General features: G+C 53.8%; 1 protein-coding gene and 7 non-coding genes across 9 annotated transcripts in view; 4 read left to right on the top strand and 4 right to left on the bottom strand.

Annotated features, from left to right (window-relative positions):
- Positions 1-17,536, top strand: part of LOC142821597 (uncharacterized) — a 95,229-nt gene that overhangs the window by 31,385 nt on the left and 46,308 nt on the right. The gene's annotated exons all lie outside the window — the stretch shown is intronic.
- TRNAI-AAU (transfer RNA isoleucine (anticodon AAU)) lies at positions 1,424-1,497 on the bottom strand. Its single transcript has one exon. It is a non-coding gene; the product is annotated as a tRNA-Ile (tRNA).
- On the bottom strand, positions 3,869-3,973 carry TRNAR-UCU (transfer RNA arginine (anticodon UCU)). Its single transcript has 2 exons — positions 3,937-3,973; positions 3,869-3,904 (listed from the first exon to the last, which is right to left on the bottom strand). It is a non-coding gene; the product is annotated as a tRNA-Arg (tRNA).
- TRNAS-AGA (transfer RNA serine (anticodon AGA)) lies at positions 8,424-8,505 on the top strand. The gene has a single exon. It is a non-coding gene; the product is annotated as a tRNA-Ser (tRNA).
- Positions 9,527-9,599, bottom strand: TRNAF-GAA (transfer RNA phenylalanine (anticodon GAA)). The gene has a single exon. It is a non-coding gene; the product is annotated as a tRNA-Phe (tRNA).
- TRNAE-UUC (transfer RNA glutamic acid (anticodon UUC)) lies at positions 10,182-10,253 on the bottom strand. The gene has a single exon. It is a non-coding gene; the product is annotated as a tRNA-Glu (tRNA).
- On the top strand, positions 12,163-12,235 carry TRNAK-CUU (transfer RNA lysine (anticodon CUU)). The gene has a single exon. It is a non-coding gene; the product is annotated as a tRNA-Lys (tRNA).
- On the top strand, positions 15,117-15,189 carry TRNAR-UCG (transfer RNA arginine (anticodon UCG)). The gene has a single exon. It is a non-coding gene; the product is annotated as a tRNA-Arg (tRNA).

The following is a 17,536-nucleotide window of genomic DNA, read 5'->3' as shown; positions in this document are numbered from 1 at the left end:
GCACTACAGCGTTGGAAAACAGCGCTTCTTCCAGAAGAGTTATTCGTCTCCCCATGAGGAATAAGCCCTCTTGCACAAGAGCTCTTCCACAAGAGGGCAGTGTAGACAGGCAACATGAATTTCTTGTGCAATAAACCCGTATGGCTAAAATGCCCATCAGAGTTTTCTTGCACAAGAGAGCAACCACACTGCCATGGACGCTCTTGCACAAAAGCACATCTCTTGTGCAAAGCACTTGGCAGTGTGGACGTGTTCTTGTGGAAGACCTTTTCACAAGAACGCTTACGCAAAACAGTTCTTACACAAGAAGGCTGCAGTGTAGACGTAGCCGTCGTGTTATGATGGTGTTTAGGTCAGTAACTGGGGCCACTAAATGGTGCTTGTGACCTGTAACCTAGGGATCCATGTTGTATCCCCTCAGGCACCGGCCACTCAGAGACTGGTCAGAACTGGATTTTTCTGCCAACTGGCAGAAGGATTCCTGACAATAAGCGGCGGAACAGCTCTGCACAAGAGGGTTTTTTTGTGCAAGAAGGAGCAGTGTAGACAGCTTCTTCTTGCACAAAAGTCTCTGCTGCAAAAATGATGGCTCATTTGGTATGCAAATGAGGTGTGGCAATATTCATCCCCACACCTCATTTGCGTATCTTATTGCACAACAATTTGCGGTGCAGACACAGCCAAGGAAGCCAAACACTGGCGTTACCAAGGATTTGCAGCAAACCAGTATTTCGCCAGCGGGTCCCACTGAGGTCGTGGTGCAGGATTCAGACTCACTTGCCAAGGAAGGCTCTAGAATCTTCCTGATTTGCACAAAATTTTTTAAGCTTAGACAGAAAGCACAGGGGCCATGTTTACACTGACGGGTTCTTGAGCAAGCAATATGCCAATGAGGCTAAGCGTGGACTATCACACTGCTCCTTCATGCACAAGGAACCCCCGTGACAATAAGCAGCGGAACGGCTCTGCACACGAAGGCTCTGTCTGCACTGGTGGCTTCTTGCACAAGAACCAGCCACACAGGGCTGCTGACGCAGGTGACCAGGTGGTTGGCAGCAGTGTTGTGGGCTGGGCACATGCCCCAGGCCTCCTGGACATATGGAGCCTCCCTCTGTGGCTTGGGCTGGAGGAAACCGCCCCCTGCAGGGAGCCTTGGGCCAGCCACTGAAGCAGCAGGAATTTGGGAATCACGTCACCCCACTGGGGACAATGGAGGGAAGAGAAGGGTTTTCCCTGCCATTAGGGAAAGCAGGCCTGGCCAAGGCCCTTTTAGCCACTGGGGCTGGGCAGGCTGGAGCCTCCTCCTATGAGCTCTCTGCTCTGCTTCCTGCAAAGGTCTCAGCCTCTTGTGTGTCTCTGCTTCCCTGTCCATAGCAGGCAGCTAAAGGGTGGGTGAGGACAATCACCACAGCAAACATCTCAGTGGCCAGCATGGGGCTTGAACCCATGACCTTGGCGTTATTAGCACCACGCTCTAACCAACTGAGCTAGCTGGCCTGCCAAAGCTAAGCTCACAAATGGCCCTTTCTGAAAGGCACCTCCAGCAGTTGCCGGGATGACTGGAGCTGCCAATGGCTCTTCTCTGACAGCGCCACTAGTGACTCACTGTGATGTGGGCTGGCTAGTCCAGTTGGTTTGAGGTGTCACGGAAATCCAGACTCAGGGTTGGAAGGAGAGAAACACTTTTATTAAGAGCTGTGGGAAGTTTCAAAAGAAAGACTTCCAAAATCAAATGTCCATGGTAACCTTATATACATTCATGGTTGCACACAAAATAGAATAGACATCACATAAGCTAGTGACAGCGTTACTATTGGCTTAATGCTTAAAGCTACTTTTATGTCAATATGCAGAGATAAACTTAGTTACATGGGTGTTAGTCTCATCCTTGCAGCAGAAAAGCTAGATCAGGCTGATTTTAGTAGGTTCACTATCTCTCAGGGTACGTCTAGACTACCTGGTTTTGTCGACAGAAGTTTTGTCGACAGTATCTGTCGACAAAACTTCTGTCGACAAAGAGCGTCCAGACACGTTGAGTTCTGTCGACAAAGCAAGCTGCTTTGTTGACAGAACCCTGTAGTCTAGACGCAACCCTACAGGCAATAACACCTTCTGTTGACAGAACTCTGTCGACAGAAGGTGTTATGCCTCGTAAAATGAGGTATACCAGCGTCGACAAAACTGCTGAGTTCTGTCGACGTTATGTCGACAGAACTCAGCGGTAGTGTAGATGTTGGTATAGTTTTGTCGACAAAAGTCCACTTTTGTCAACAACACTCAGTAGTCTAGACACACCCTCACACACAACGCAAGGTCACATTCAGTCAGTTGCATACACACTTCACATTGTTCCTTTTAACAAAATACATTTTCCTTCTCAGAGGTTTGGTCAGGGTTGCTGGCGGTCAGCATGGCATGTCACCCTCCTGTCACACTTGGTGCCAGAAGAACAAAGCTTGCAAAGGAGTTTGAATTCCCTCCATCTCCCCATGCTCAGCGGTAAAAGAAATCCTGAAACCGTCCCCTTCTCCTGTCGCTGGAGAGATGGAAATGGAGCCATTCCTTGTGGGGAAAGAAGTGGGTGTGTCAGGAGGGGGATTTGTGCTCAAACCTCCCCACAGACCAGAACCCTCCATTAGGGGCAAGAAAGAGCCTTGAGTCAGGCACTTGAGAACTCTCGGTTCCTGTTACCCTATGATGGTATATTAGGAAAGCTGCTGCACACAGTCTGGCTAGCTCAATTGGTAGCGCGTGAGACTCTTAATTTCAGGGTTATGGGTTCAATCCCTATGCTGGGCAATGCCCTTCTTTAACTCACATTCTCAGCCTACAAGCAATTCCCTCTCAGCTTCCACCAGGGTTTTAGAAAGAAAAAGTCTAGTCCTGGGGTCCAGCTTTAGTAGAAGCAGAGAAAAAACAAGCTGCAAGTTCCATTTTTTGAGGAGAAGGGAAGAGGATTTTCTTCTCCACATCAGCCCAGGGAGGAGAAAAAATAATCCCCCGCCCGCTGATTTTCCCCTGTTAGCTTCTGTAGCTTCACCTCCTTCCACAGCAGCTCCAGCTTTGAGCTACAAATCTCAAGGGGCTGGTGAGGAAATGAGGAGCTGGCAGCTCGGGTGAGTGGCTTCCCTGCGAACAAGAGGTGGAGTGTTCACAAGGTGCATTCCCCTCCCCCGCAGAGCAGGGTTTTAGAAGGACTGAGTAACAGAACAGTCAGACAAGTTCCACCAAAGCCAAAGTGTGTTTCTGTGGTGTAGTGATTTTTGCTGTTGCCTAACATGCAAAAGGTCCCTGGTTGAAAGACAGGCTCTGCTCTTATTGCTGCTCCCCTGGGTGCCCAGGTAAGTGCAGCTGCTGCTGACCAGCCTGTTCATGAGCCCAACACCCACGTGACAGGGGAGTGACATCAGCTGAGAATGCCCCTTGCTGCCAGCCTGGGGAAGGGAGATGAATCAGGCCAGGCAGCTGCTGGAGGCTTGTGGCTTGGCCTCCCCTGCCCTGGGAGGCTGGTGTATTGGGCAGGTTCTGCCTGCTGCCTCCCTTGTGTGATTTGCCCAGTGTCCACAGGCCAAATGTCAGAAAAGCTTCTTCCAAAAAAAGCAGAAGAAAAAGCTGCACAAATTGGGTTTTGAAATTTGCGTAGCTTTTTCCAGAAGAGCCATGCAGTGTAGACAGAACCTGAGTGTTGCTCAGCACTGGTAGGAGACAGGGAGGGACAAAATGGTCTAACGGCACCTGCAGCCTTTCAGAACCACCCTCAGCCCAGCCCCAAGAACCAGCCCTTCCCTCCACCCTCACTGGAGTCTGCTGGGAACTGGGGTCTGCCTGGTCTGTAAAAGGTGCCCTGGAAATGAGAAAGCAACTAAACTGACTCTGGTGGGACTTGAACCCACAACCTTTGAATGTCTTGCTGGGCTCAGGTTAACCACCACAGCTTAGAAGTCCAACATGCTTTCTATTGCACCACAGAGCCTGTTACCTGGGTCTGAAATCTCCACTCTCTGCTTTGCAGCATGGCAATTGTTGGAGGGAAAGAAAGGGGAGCCAGGTCTGCCTCTTTTGGGAGAGCAGGCAGGAAGAGGGAGGGGGCCACTGAGCCCCTGACCATTAAAGTAAGGGATAAGAACTGAGCTGCATTTGGAGAATGTGGGCATTGATCCCACTGCCTCTCGCATGCTAAGCAAGCGCTCTACCACTTGAGCTAATTCCCCTGCTAGGATGAAAAGGAAGCTCTCCTGCCCCACGCACATTGTCCCAGAGCCCACAAGGTTCCTGCAGATGCCCAAGGCTTCTTTCGGAAAGGGCCACTTGTGATTTATTTCGAAGTAAGTGCTGTGTAGCCAGCCCCAAATTACAAAATAAGCTATTTCAAAATAGGCACATTGATTATTTTGAACTATGGGTCGCACACCTAGTGAGTTAAAGCTGAACTCTGTCCCCAGCTCGCTGCTTCACCCACCCACGTACTGACTCCGCTTTGCAATGGGGCTGTTTGCATTGGCCTCTTCTCTTTGTAGCCAGGCTTCAGCCAGGACTGAGGCTCAGGGGAAACCTCACAAAGGAGATTCCAGGCAGCCAGGCCATGGGGGTCTCTGAGATGCCCCAGCCCTGCAGCCTGTCCCACCTGGCTGTTGCCAAGGTTGCTCTGTGAAGTCACTGCCTCCCGGCCAATGAGCTGAGGTGCTGCACAAGGCCCTTGTGATGTCACTGCTGCCTCCCAGGGCTCATGTCCTGCCCCTGGCCAGCCCCTTGGCGTGTGTGAGCTGCTCCCCCTGCCCCTGTCACTCAGGGCTGGTTCTGGGGTTCAAGCAGGGAACATCAGAGGCTGCTCAGGGGGACATATTGGGGCCTGTGAGTGTTGCTGTCCTGCTGTACAGACAGGGCCATAGAGCCTCAGGAGGCTGTAGCCGTGGGAGACACTTCCCTGGTTTTGGGAGGGAGACGAGACGTCAAGGCCCATGACTCGGAGCCAGCTACAGATACCCATGGAAAGCTGATTTTCAGAGGGGTGTGATCAGCCCTTCCTGTGTATCTGGCTTCTTCAAGGGGCTTAATCAGGAGCTAAAAGTTGAAGAAGGGACATTTAGAAGGGTGAATTTCTTTCCCTGGTATCTTTTTTTGTGTGCTGCATGGGCCTAATGGACTCCAGGGTCGGGGGAGCTAGTTATTTTGTCTGACAGACAATCCCCAGGCCCTAAGCATGGTGCAGGCGAGGCCCATGGGGCAGTTTGCCTGGTGGGGTTTGGGGGGTGGAGAAGCTGTGAAGCTCTGTGAGTGGATAAGGTCCCTGGCTGAGCTGCGCCACCTGCCGTGTGTGTGACTTAAACTGTCCCTCGTCCCCTTTTGTGCGTCTGTTGCGCTTCCAGCGTCTTTCCTCAGGCACGTTCATCCGGCAAAGACCCCCCCAGGGATCTTGTATCTTCTTTTGTGCATCTCAGCCGCAGACACAGCCAGGGCTGGAAGGAAATTGCTGCACTTTGGGAGTCAAAGGTGTTGTCTGGGACCATAAAGCAGTTTCACACAGGAGCCTGAGAAGGCCACCATGGCTCAACTGGCCAAAGTGCTTGTTTTGTAAACAAAAGATCCTGGGTTTTATGCCTGGTGGTGCCTTATTGCAGCCTGTGCTTGCATTTTCCTATGTCCTTCTGGGGCACAGAAGAGGCCTCCTCTGGCCACCCATGGAACTGCTGGTTCAGGAAAAGGCTGATTGGGGAGGAGTGTTGGGAAGAAGGAAACCACAAGCGAGAAGCACCTGATGCCCACAGACTCTCACTCTCCAAGGCTGCAGGAGCTGCAGAGGTTGCACCCTCAGGCTCTCTGAGCACGGACACCCCCAGGGAATCACAAGGGCGTGTGGTGCTGGCTCTCCTGTCCCAGCAATTGCAGTCAGAGCCCTGCCTTGCCAGTGCCAGTCACAGCAGCCTCTGCACCTGCTCCAGGCTTGTGGTTTCCTTCTTCCCAATGCTCCTCCCCAATCAGCCTTTTCCTGAACCAGCAGTTCCATGGGTGGCCAGGGGAGGCCTCTTCTGTGTCCCAGAAGCTGCCAGGCTCTGACTCTTGTCCCCTTGGTGCCCCCCTCTAAATTCTCTTTTAAATTGGTCTTTATGGTCCTGCTCAGAGCGTTTTTCTCCTCAGCAGCGCACAAGAGAGAAGCTGTTGTCACTGGCCCTGCAAGGCAAGATGAGTTTTGCCTGCCCCCCTCAGCCTGACTCCCTACTTGGCCCCATTCCTGCCTCTCTTCCTTGGCTGACCCAGTGACCGAAAGGGGCTGCGGCTGCTGCTGACAGGGAAGAAGCTGGGAGGCAAGGTGCTGGCAGCAAGAGATTCCAGCTGCCTCTTTGCCCTGGGTCTCAGTGGTTGTTGGGTGGGAGAGTAGAGTTTATCGGACTTTGGGCTAAGCTCTAGAGCAGCCAAGGGAGAGGTGGGGAAGTGACTTTTGGAGACTCTGTGTGTCCCAGGGATGCGTACCAAGAGCTGTTCTCGTGTTTGTTGCTGTAAAGTGTTGTTTCTGGGTCATTTGCCTAAGATGGAGCACTTCTGCCTTCCGGAGAGCCATGTCACAGGCACAAGCCCCCAGAGACTCCTTCAGGGACACATCACAGGCAGGGCCAGACTGAGCCATTCCGGTGCCCCGGGCTGACAGTTCAATTGCGCCCCGGGTTGGAGGAGGGCGCATGCATGTAGCTGGTGGTGGCAGGATGCACGTGCCTGGCCCAGCCCGGCTACTGCTGCTGGTGGGCAGCCTTAGGGCACCTGAAGCAGGCTGAGCTTGGCCATGCAGGGTCCCGCAGCCATTGGGGGGAGGGCGCTGCTGGCCAGCGCTGCAGGGGTTCATGTGGCCCCCGCCCGGGCAGCTGCCGCAGGGTGGCTGCTGGGAGCTACTGCAGCCCGCAATCCAAGAGCCGGGCATGCGGCGCCTGATGGCAGCTATAAAGGGCAGCTGCCCGGCTAGCCCAGGCCTTAATCTGGCCCTGGTCACAGGACCAAGAAAGGGACAGAAACACTGGGCACTGTCAGTGTCTGGGCCAGAGATAAAGACCCTCTTGGAGCTGTGATCCGAGGGGGAGTCTCTGCAGGCCCGGCAGTCCAGGAGGAGGAATGTGACATTTATAAACACAAAAACATCAGAACGGCCGTACTGGGTGAGACCAAAGGTCCATCCAGCCCAGTGTCCTGTCTGCCGACAGTGGCCAGTGCCAGGTGCCCCGGAGGGGGTGGACCGAAGACAACGATCAAGCAATTTGTCTCCTGCCATCCGTCTGCAGCCTCTGACAAACAGAGGCCTGGGACACCATTCCTACCCCCTGGCTAATAGCCTTTTATGGACCTAACCTCCATGAAATTATCTAACATATGGCCCAATGGCTGATGGCCTTGCAGAGAAAGGCCACCTCCCCCCTCCTAAATCCTAGACCAAGTCAGACCCAAGGTCAACGAATTGCGGGAGGGGTATGTGAGGGCCCGTGAGGGCAGGTCCCGCTCTGGGGAAGCACCGCAGCACTGTGCATACTGTGAGGAACTGGACCGAATCCCGGGGTGTGGGGAGCCCCTGTCTCCAGGGATAGTTGTGGAGTCTGGGATGGAGACACCTGGGAAGCAGCGGCGGCAGCTTCAGGATGACAACGCTGATGACCTGCAGCTCCAGGGGATGCAGGAGGACTCCCAAACGTCTTCAGGCAGCGGGGAGGGAACATCAGGTGAGTGCTGGGAGGTTGCAACACCCAGGACATGTCGACACTTGCAGTCTCCTTCAGGAGAGGGATGCAAATGGAGACATTCAAAATTGTAAATGAAACCGGGATTTAAATATCCCGCGCTCTATTTGCATAATCGTGTCCGGGTGCTGTTTCAAAATACTTTATTATGAAATAAAAAACACCATTTAGATGCAGTTATTTGGGGAGAAAACCCTTCTTCCGAAATAACCCTTAAACACTCCCCTCTGGTCTGGATCTAACAGCAGTGTCAGCGTTTGCTAGTCGGGGCTCTGGACAGCACCTGCACAGAGAGAGATGGCAACTGCGGGACGCCCTGGCCAACTGTCCCAATGTCTCCCAGCAGAAAAGAAAACAAAAGAGGCCAATGCAAACAGCCCCTGGCAGCCAGGGAGTCAGCACGTTGGTGGGTGGGGCAGGACGCTGGGGGCAGAGCTGGGCTCTAACTCGCTGGGTGACCTTGGCCCATTCAGTGAATCTCTCCTTGTCTCCATGGCCCTGTCTGTACAGCAGGGACAGCAACACTCACAGGCCCCGCAGGAGGGGGCTAGTTTAATGCTTCAACCCAGGGCCCAGCAATGAGCCCCCAAGCTTGCCCTGTTCTGGAGCCATTTTTGCTGTGTGAATTCTGTGGGGCGGGTGAGGTCAGGTCTGGGCACTGGGATTATTTACCATTGTCCCTGATCCTGGAGCACTGCTGACTTCACAGCTGTGATGGCCGAGTGGTTAAGGCGTTGGACTAGAAATCCAATAGGGTTTCCCTGCACAGGTTCAAATCCTGCTCACAGCGAGGCCTGTGTTTTGGCCACGCCCTAACCAGGGCAACAAACTGCACAACCCCTGGGCCACTCTCCCTGTCCCCAGTCAATCCCTTTCTGCACCTTCCGAGAGACACAGAGCATGGTGCCTCCTTATGGGTCCCTGGACTCTAGGGAAACGCTCAGCTCCTGCAGCCTCTGCCCCTTGCCCAGCACCCCATGGCTCAGCCCTACCCCTGGGGGCTGCCCTGCTCCAGTGTGTGATAGGAGTTGAGTGAGAGGATGGAGCGTCTGGGCCTGCCCCCAAAGGTCCATCCATGAAGGGCAGAAATGTTGGGGATATGATGTGGGTCACTCCTCCCGAGGCACACAACCCCCCCCCCCCGTGTTGGAAGCAAAGGGTCTAGAGAAGTATTGGGGGGGGGGGTCTTGTTCCCTGCTCTTGCTCTGCCTTGGGCAAAGAATTAGTAACAGAATATTTGTCCAAGTTTATGTACAGAAAAAAACTGACAAGCATGTTTCTGTGGGGTGGTGGTTATCGTGTTTACTTAATGTGCAAAAGGCTCCTGGTTCAAAGCCAAGCAGAAAGTGGGAACAGGGGGTTCTGCTCCTATTTGTGGCTCCCCAGGTAAACACAGCCCCTGCTGCTTGGGGATAAGCCCAACTCCCAGGCTGAGTAAAGGAAGGAAGAACAGGAGCCATGTCCTAGATAGGAAGGGGCCAGTGTGTGTGAGTGCATGGCCCAGACAGACAGCCCCAGGGTGCAAGGACATCTCTAGTGGCCCTGAGGGGGGGAGACATAGGTGTTAGCAACATGCTCATGTGGTGCCATGTTCCAGCACTGCCAACAGGGAGTGTTTTTTGTGGTGTCACCTGATTTGCCCCAAATTTAGCCTTTGTACCTGCCCTGTGGCAGGATAGAGACCCAGGGCCAAGAGAAAGCAGGAAGAGCCCCAGGATGCAGCTCATCTCCCCTTTTCTCCTGCAGTGCAGGTTGTGATAACAACTCAAAGCAAACCCATCAACTTGAAGTAATTAGCCCCTATTGGAGCATGCTAAAGCCTGGGATTGAACCAGGGACCTTTAGATCTTCAGTCTAACACTCTCCCCACTGAGCTACTTTGGCTGTGATAAGAGGCCTGCGTGGCCTGTAATTCTCTGTCCAGGATGTTTTGCCGCATGTCGTCATGCCCTGCCCAGGAAGGCGAGACTGGCCTTTCCACAGCGCCCCTCCCCCACAGCCCAGAGCCAAGGTTCCCTCTAAGCCAGGCCTGGGCAATACAGGCCAGCGGGCTGGATCCAGCCCATGAAGCCACCCAACATGGCAGCAAGAAGCCTCAGGCAGATTCCCTGCTCGCCCTGCCCCCACGCACAGCTGAGAGAAGGGGCTGCTGGGCCCTTTGTGTCTCAGCTGTAGAGGAAAAGGCTTCAGGCCTGGTCCCTGCTCCCAGCTTGTTTGTGGCCAATGGGAGCTGCCTGCTTGAAGCCCTGGCCAGTCCCCACAAGCTCTTATTCACCCAGGCGTGTGACCTGTGCCCCCTGCGCAGGGAAGGGGCTGCCTGAGAAATGTGCTTGGCTGCTGGGAGTGTCTCCCAGTCAGAGCCTGCCTCTGGCACCCCAGCCCCTCCCTTCCCTCAGCCCACTGGCCCTCCCTGTGATGGAAAAGGGCAAAGACTTGGCAGGTTTCATTAATACAGACAAGGCTGGTTTCCCTGACTGGGAATTGAACCCAGGCCTCAGCAGTGAAAGTGCTGAATCCTAACCACTAGACCATCAGGGACACATAAACATAGGTCTCTCCTTAACTCCCCTTGCCTTTCACAGGCCACTTTCTGTCCCCTTCAGGACACGGGTCCATTTTTCATTGGCCAGAGGGGACAAGAACAGAAACCAAACAGAACATCAGAACAGCCAGACTGGGCCATGCCAGTTGCCCAACTAGCCCAGGATCCTGTCTCACAACAGCAGCCAATTTCATTGCCCAGTGGGAATGCTCAGGACAGACAATTGTTAAGTGACCCCTCCTGTCACCCATTCCTAGCTTCTAGAATACACCAGCTAGGGACACCTGCCCTGTCCATTCTGGTTAAATGCCATTGATTGACCTTCCCTGCATTAAATTATCCAGTTCTATTTTGTATCTAATGTCTTGGGCTGCGCAGGCCTTGAGTCATGGCAAGAGCTGGAGGGAAGTGGGGAATGGCTGCACTTTGGGAGTCAAAAGTGTTGTCTGGAAACATAAAGAGCCATTTTAAAGACACTTCAGAGGCGGGCACCATGGCTTAGCTGGCTGAAGCACCTGTCTTATAAACAGTGGATCTTGGGTTCAAGTCCCAGTGGTGTGTTGTTGTATCCTTTGATCACTTTTACTGATGCCCTTCTGGGACACAGAAGAGACCTCCCCTGGCCACCCATGGAACTGCTGGTTCAGGAAAAGGCTGATTGGGGAGGGGTGTTTGGAAGAAGGAAACAACAAGTGAGAAGCACCTGATGCCCACAGACCCTGACTCTCTATGGCTGCAGGAGCTGCAGTGGTTGCTCCCTCAGTCTCTCTAGGCCCTGACCTGACCCCCAGAGGGAATCACAAGGGTGTGTGGTGCTGGCTCTCTTGTCCCAGCAATTGCAGTCAGAGCCCTGCCTTGCCAGTGCCAATCACAGCAGCTTCTGCAGGGGCTCCAGGCTTGTGGTTTCCTTCTTCCCAATACCCCTCCCCAATCAGCCTTTTCCTGAACCAGCAGTTCCATGGGTGGCCAGGGGAGGTCTCTTCTGTGTCCCAGAAGGGGATAAGTAAATGTGAGCAAAGGTCACAACAAGGCACCACGGGGAGTTGAACCCAGGATCTCCTGTTTAGGCGGCAAGTGCTTTAGCCAGCTAAGCCATGGTGCCCGCCTCTGAAGTGTCTTTAAAATGGCTCTTTATGTTTCCAGACAACACTTTTGACTCCCAAAGTGCAGCCATTCCCCACTTCCCTCCAGCCATCGAGCCCAGGTGGTGTCTGGCCCCCTGGGCACAGAAAGCTACAGCTCACTGGGCAGGGGGCTTTGGCTTCCTTGCCCATGGGATGCTGTTGCAGGAAGGGCTGCTCAGCAGCGCTGGGGTTCACCTGTTGAGGAAGGGAAGAGTATTTGGGTGCAAACTGGCTAACCTAGTGAGGAGGCTTTAAACTAGGTTTGATGGGGGCAGGTGCCCAAAGCCCAGAGGTAAGTGAACAACATGGACACCTGGGGGATACCAGGGCACAGGCAGGAGAAGATGGGAGTGAATCCTGCTACCTCTGCCATGGCTTGGCCCAGGAGGGCTGGGTCTAGCAGCTTTTCACCCCAGCTTTGTGGGAGGCCAAGTAGGAAGGGGCCTCTGGAGGCTCATAGCCCCCTGGCCTGCTGTGTCTGTGGAAAGGGGGGAAGAGGACACATACCTCTGGGGAACAGGGCGCATGGATCCCACTCGTTCCTGCAGAAAATGAAACAGGTTGAGCATTTTGCAGAGAACGGACCAGTCCCTGGAGAGATGGAAATGGGGCCATTCCTTGTGGGGAAAGAAGTGGGTGTGTTGGGAGTGGGGTTCGAGTTCAAACCTCTCCACAGACCAGAACCCCACATTAGGGGCAAGAAAGAGCCTTGAGTCAGGCAGTGGAGAACACTTGGCTCCTGTTACACTGAGATGGGATATTAGGAACTTTTTTGCAGGCAGCCTGGCTAGCTCAGTTGGTAGAGCATGAGACTCTTAATTTCAGGGTCATGGGTTCAAGCCCCATGCTGGGCGGTGCCCTTCCTTAAGTCACATTCTCAGCCTGTGAGCAATTGGCTCTCAGTTTTCACCAGGGTTTTAGAAAGAAAAAGTCTAGTCCTGGGGTCCAGCTTTAGTAGAACCAAAGAGAGAACCAACTGCAATTTCCATCTTCTGAGGGGAAGAGGATTTTCTTCTCCTCAGTTCTAGCCACATCAACCAAGGGGGGAGAAAAAATAACCCTCCGCCCGCTGATTGTCCCCCGTCAGCTTCTGTAGCTTCACCTCCTTCCACAGCAGCTCCAGCTTTGAGCTACAAATCTCAAGGGGCTGGTGAGGAAATTAGGTGCTTCCCTGAGAACAAGAGGTGGAGTGTTCACAAGGATCATCCCCCTCCCCTGCAGAGCAGGGTGTTAGAAAGAGCCAGGAACAGAACAATCAGACAAGTTCCATCCCTTGAAATGTGTTTCCGTGGTGTAGTGGTTATCATGTTTGTTTAACATGCAAAAGGTCCCTGGTTCAAAGCCAGGCAGAGACACAGGGTCTTCTCTTATTGCGGTGCCCAGGTAACTGCAGCTGCTGCTGACCAGCCTGTTGATGAGCCCAACGCTCATACGACGGAGGGGGGGGGAATGTCAGCTGATGGTGCCAACCTGGGGAAGCCAGATAAATTAGGGCAGGCAGCTGCTTGTGCCTTGGCCTCCCCTGCCCTGGGAAGCTGGTGCATTGGGCTGGCTCTGCCTGCTGCCTCCCTTGTGTGACTCTTCCCCTCTCCCCCAAAAAAAGCAGAAGAAAAAGCTGCACAAATTGGGTTTTGAAATGTGCGTAGCTTTTCCCAGAAGAGCAGTGTAGGGCAGACATAGCCTGAGTGTTGCTCAGCACTGGTAGGAGACAGGGAGGGATAAAACGATCTAATGGCACCTGAAGCCTTTCAGAACAACTCCCAGCCCCAACCCCAAGAACCAGCCCTTCCCTCCATCCTCACTGGAATTTATGGTACCAGACAACACTTTTGAATTCCAAAGTGCAGCCATTCCCCATTTCCCTCCAGCCTCGGAGGGGTCTCAAGGCCTGTGCAGCCAAGAAATGTGATTAGCAGCTCACACCCACAAACTTTTTGTCAATTGCAGTGCAGCCTAAGGGTCACTTACGAAGCACGCAGGACAGTCCACCACTCTCCCAGCTGAGCTATGGAAGGGGGCCTGAGTGCTGCTGGTTTGTCCATGTTGGCCCATCTACAAGTGTCAGGGCATGTGCTCCCCCAAGTGAGTGGCATTGCAGAAGAACCCAGGGGAGCTTCCCATGCAGAAGGACCCCTGAGCTAGATCCATTCACGTCACAGCAAAAGTAAAATAACTGGGTTCTTCTCCTGGGTCTTTTCTTGTTTCAATGTCTCTAGGGGTGCAGGGGGGGCAGATCCAAAAGAACCAAACCGGTCGAGTGCATCTTGGTCCAGCCTCTCACTTGTGCTGCTCGCTCTCCCAGACTGTTCCTACGCCCAAGGCAATAGCTCCACACCCAATGGATGGGTGAGCACAGGCCAGGGGGCAATAGGCAGAGTCTGGAAGCTGCTGGGACCGGACCTGAGGGCATCAGGGGAAGCAACGAGAAACACAAACTCAGCCCCCTGCATCTCTAGCCAGGCTGGTAGGTTTCATGGCTCCAGCTCTTGAGAGCCAGCCAGATGAGAGACCGAGCCCCAGTGGGCACCAGACGCCCGGGAGAAGGCACAAAAATCTCTTCTCACCAGCCTGAGGACAAGAAACTTAAAGCCGGGAGGGTTTTGCAACAACCAGCCTAGGAAAATCCCACTGACAGTTGAACTCGGGTTGCAAAGTTCAGAGCCCTGAGCGCTGCCCCTTGCAGCATGGGACAAACAGCTGATGTTTTTGGTGGGCACCTGGGGCTCTCAGCGCTCAGGCTGCCTCTGCTCTCCTGGCTCCCTCCAGCTGCCCCATTCCCGCTGCCTGTTTAAGTTTTGTTTTTACTTAAGTATCAGCGCTAGTAGAAGCCGTGTGACACTCTCCCCTCCCCCATCACGGCATGGACAGGTCGCCGCCCCCAACCAGACTCTGAAATGGCCCCCTGCATTTCCCCGGCCCCATGGGGCTGGCAGGAAAGAGGCCCAGGGCCAGGCTAGAGCCAGGGGAAGCAGAAGGCAGGAAGAGCCCCAGTCTACACAGCTCCTTTTTGTGCAAAAGCCTCTTGTGCAAAAATGGACCCCAATTAATTATGCAAATGAGCATGGCAATATGCTAATCTGTGCTACATTTGCATGAGGTTTTGCGGAGGAGAGATGCAGTATGGAGATAGCCTAGGTGGTAGAGAGCCATGAAGTAACATAGACTCAGGAAAAATCCCTGGGCTGCAATCCTTAGTTACACACAATAAGAATAATTCACCAGCTCAAACGTGATTTCTAAACCCCCAAACGAGGAAAATAATAAAACCTGATGGACTAGGGCAGTGGTCCCCAACACGGTGCCCGTGGGCTCCATGGTGCCAGCTGGGCCATTTATGTGCGACCCTGGAGCAATCTGGGTTGGCCCTGCCCTCGGGTGTGCGGCAGGTTCCAGCCCAAGGTGCATGGGTGGCCCCTGCCCCGGGGTCACAGCACATGCTGGAGCCGGCTCCAGGAACATGGCGCCTGGAAAGCCCCTGTCCAGGGTCACAGCTCATGCTGGTGCCGGCCCTGGCCCTCGGGTCACGGCACAATCTGGTGCCGGCCCCAGGCGCGTGGCGCGTGCTTGGCCCCGCCCCCAGGCACGTGGCCCATCAGTGGCCCCGCCCCTGGACGCGCGGTGCGTGAGCGGCCCTGCCCCCAGGCACTCGGCAGCCCCGAAACGTTGGGGACCACTGGACTAGGGAGACTTTTCTCTACCCACACATTGCAAGAAGTCCAGTCCTCTGCAAGTCAAGACTGTGTGGCCTAATGGATAAGGCGTCTGACTTCGGATCAGAAGATTGAGGGTTCAAGTCCCTTCACAGTTGCATTTACCTTCCTTTATCTGTGCTCATGAATCCTGATGTTGCTGCCCTGGAAAGGTCCTATGTGACAATGTGGTTTTTCTATAACCCCATTAGAAGGCCTGTAGCTGTTCAGTAGGTCTAAACTATGGGGGATATTGCAGGGCAGGGGGGCTGCTGGTTTGTGAAAGCAGAGCTGGTGGTGCCAGGAGAGAAGGGTCATGCTGGCCTGGCCTGGCTTGGGAGGGGGGGAGAGAATCAGCCAGCAGGGAGTGGGACAGATCAAGGTGCGCACAGATCCTGAATACAAATGTAAAAGCCTTTTAAATATCCCTGCTGCTGCCAGTGCCAGTGAGGTTTAAGGCACTGCCATGTGTCGGAATGGAGAGAGCCTGGTGCATTCACCATCCGGAATGAGAATATGGATACAAAATTCCAAAGATGGTGTCGGCTTTCTGAAAATAAACGAGCCTCTTTTCAGCACATGATGTGGTGGTGCAGGGTTTATTGGATTACTCTGGGTCTGCTGGCAGAAGCAGGGCTGGCTGTGGGGAGGGGGGAGCAGTGGGGCTGGCTGGGAAAGATGGGAGGGGGGAGAACTGACCTGAGGCAGCAGGGCTGGTGGGGGTAGATCAGGAGGAGAAGTGGGGGAGAACCGCCAGGCTGACAGAGGGTGGGGGTGATTGGAGATGTCCAGGGGGAAGCAGAGGAAAGAGAATCGGCCGGCGGGGTGTGGGACTGATCCGGGCGCATGCAGATCCTGGGGCGCTGCCCATCCCGAGCATGGTCCTGGCAGAGCACGAAGGAGTCTGGCCTCCTAGATTCCATTTTGCCACCCCCTCGAGCAGTGTTGTTTGTCTGTGTGATAGTCTGGCTTGGATCTGTTCCTGTCTGCTGGATAATTGATTTTGCTAGGTGTAAATCAACTAAGGCGGTGGGGTATGATTGGTTAGGTCATTCTGTTACAGTATGTTATGATTGGTTAGTGAAATTATACTAAAATAATTGGTTAAGGAAGAACTAAGCAGTATTGAGTTTCTCTATATAAACTGGGGTCCAAGAAGGAGACCAGCAAGAAGAAGGAAAAGGGGAGAAGAGACGAGGAAGGAAAAGGGAAAGGAAGAGAGAAGACCTTGAAGCAGAACTCACCTCCAAGGCAGCCTAAGACCAGAACAGCCAGAACTCCTCTGCACTACAGTTTGCTGTGTGAATACTGTGGTAGGTGACATTGGGAAACAAGCCCTGAGTGAACCTCTTGGGTCACAGCTGCTGGAACAATGAGGTAAGATGAATGAGTGGGGAGTTGTCATGTGAAAGTTTAGACTGGCTTCCCTGACTGGGAATCCAACCCAGCCCACAGTAGTGAAAGTGCTGGATCCTACCCACTAGATCATCAGGGACACATGCGTAGCCATCTTTCCTTACTTACATTAGCCTTTCACAGGCCACTTTCTGTCCCCTTCAGGACACGGGTCCATTTTCCATTGCCCAGAGGGGACAAACCAGAAACCAAACAGAACATCAGAACAGCCAGACTGGGCCATGCCAGTTGTCCAACTAGCCCAGGATCCTGTCTCACGACAGCAGCCAATTTCATTGCCCAGTGGGAATCCTCAGGACAGACAATTGTTAAGTGATCCCTCCTGTTGCCCATTCCTAGCTTCTAGAATACACCAGCTTGGGACACCTGCCCTGTCCATCCTGGTTAAATGCCATTGATTGACCTTTCCTGCATTAAATTATCCAGTTCTGTTTTGGACCTTCTTGTAGATTTCACCTCCACAAGATCCTCTGGCAAGGAGTTCCACTGGGCGCAAAAATGCTTCCTTTTAGTTTATTTTTAATTTGGTTACTTACCAGTTTCATTCTCTTGCCCAGGATCCGGCTGGCCATCGGGCTGACTAACGCCATCAACAGACGAGTCGCCGTGAGACTTCCCAGCCCAAGTGCAGAGACTGTGGAGTCTCCCACTCCCAGCCCAGGGGCAGAGGGGCAGCGCCCTGAGGAGGCGGGTCCCGAGGCAGCAGAGACTTTTGAATGGAGCGGAGACGTAAGGTCAGAAGGAAGGGGAACAAGTCACCTCTTCTCACGTGAGATGTGCTGGGAAACTACCAGATCTGGTGCAAGCCGAGCTCCAAGGGCTGGTTCCTGCCCTGGTGGCTCCTTGCAGGGCCTGGCTTGAGAAGCGCCAAGGAGCCGTGTGTGGCCAGGAGAGAGGGAGCAGAAGGAACGTGGCTGAAGGAGCAGGGTGGGGGAGTAGGAACAAGGGAGGGTGTCAAAGGAAGCGGGGGATGTTGGGTGGTAAGAAAGCCAGGAGAACGAGGTGGCTGGGGACTGGGCATGAGGCGGGACATTATGTAGTTTTGTGTCC

The sequence above is a fragment of the Pelodiscus sinensis genome, chromosome 19 (genome assembly GCF_052426305.1).
Source record: "Pelodiscus sinensis isolate ZL-2025 chromosome 19, ASM5242630v1, whole genome shotgun sequence".
In the NCBI taxonomy this organism is placed as follows: Eukaryota; Metazoa; Chordata; order Testudines; family Trionychidae; genus Pelodiscus; species Pelodiscus sinensis.
The sequence above is the reverse complement of the archived record's forward strand: the minus strand, read 5'-3'. Positions and strand labels throughout refer to the sequence as shown.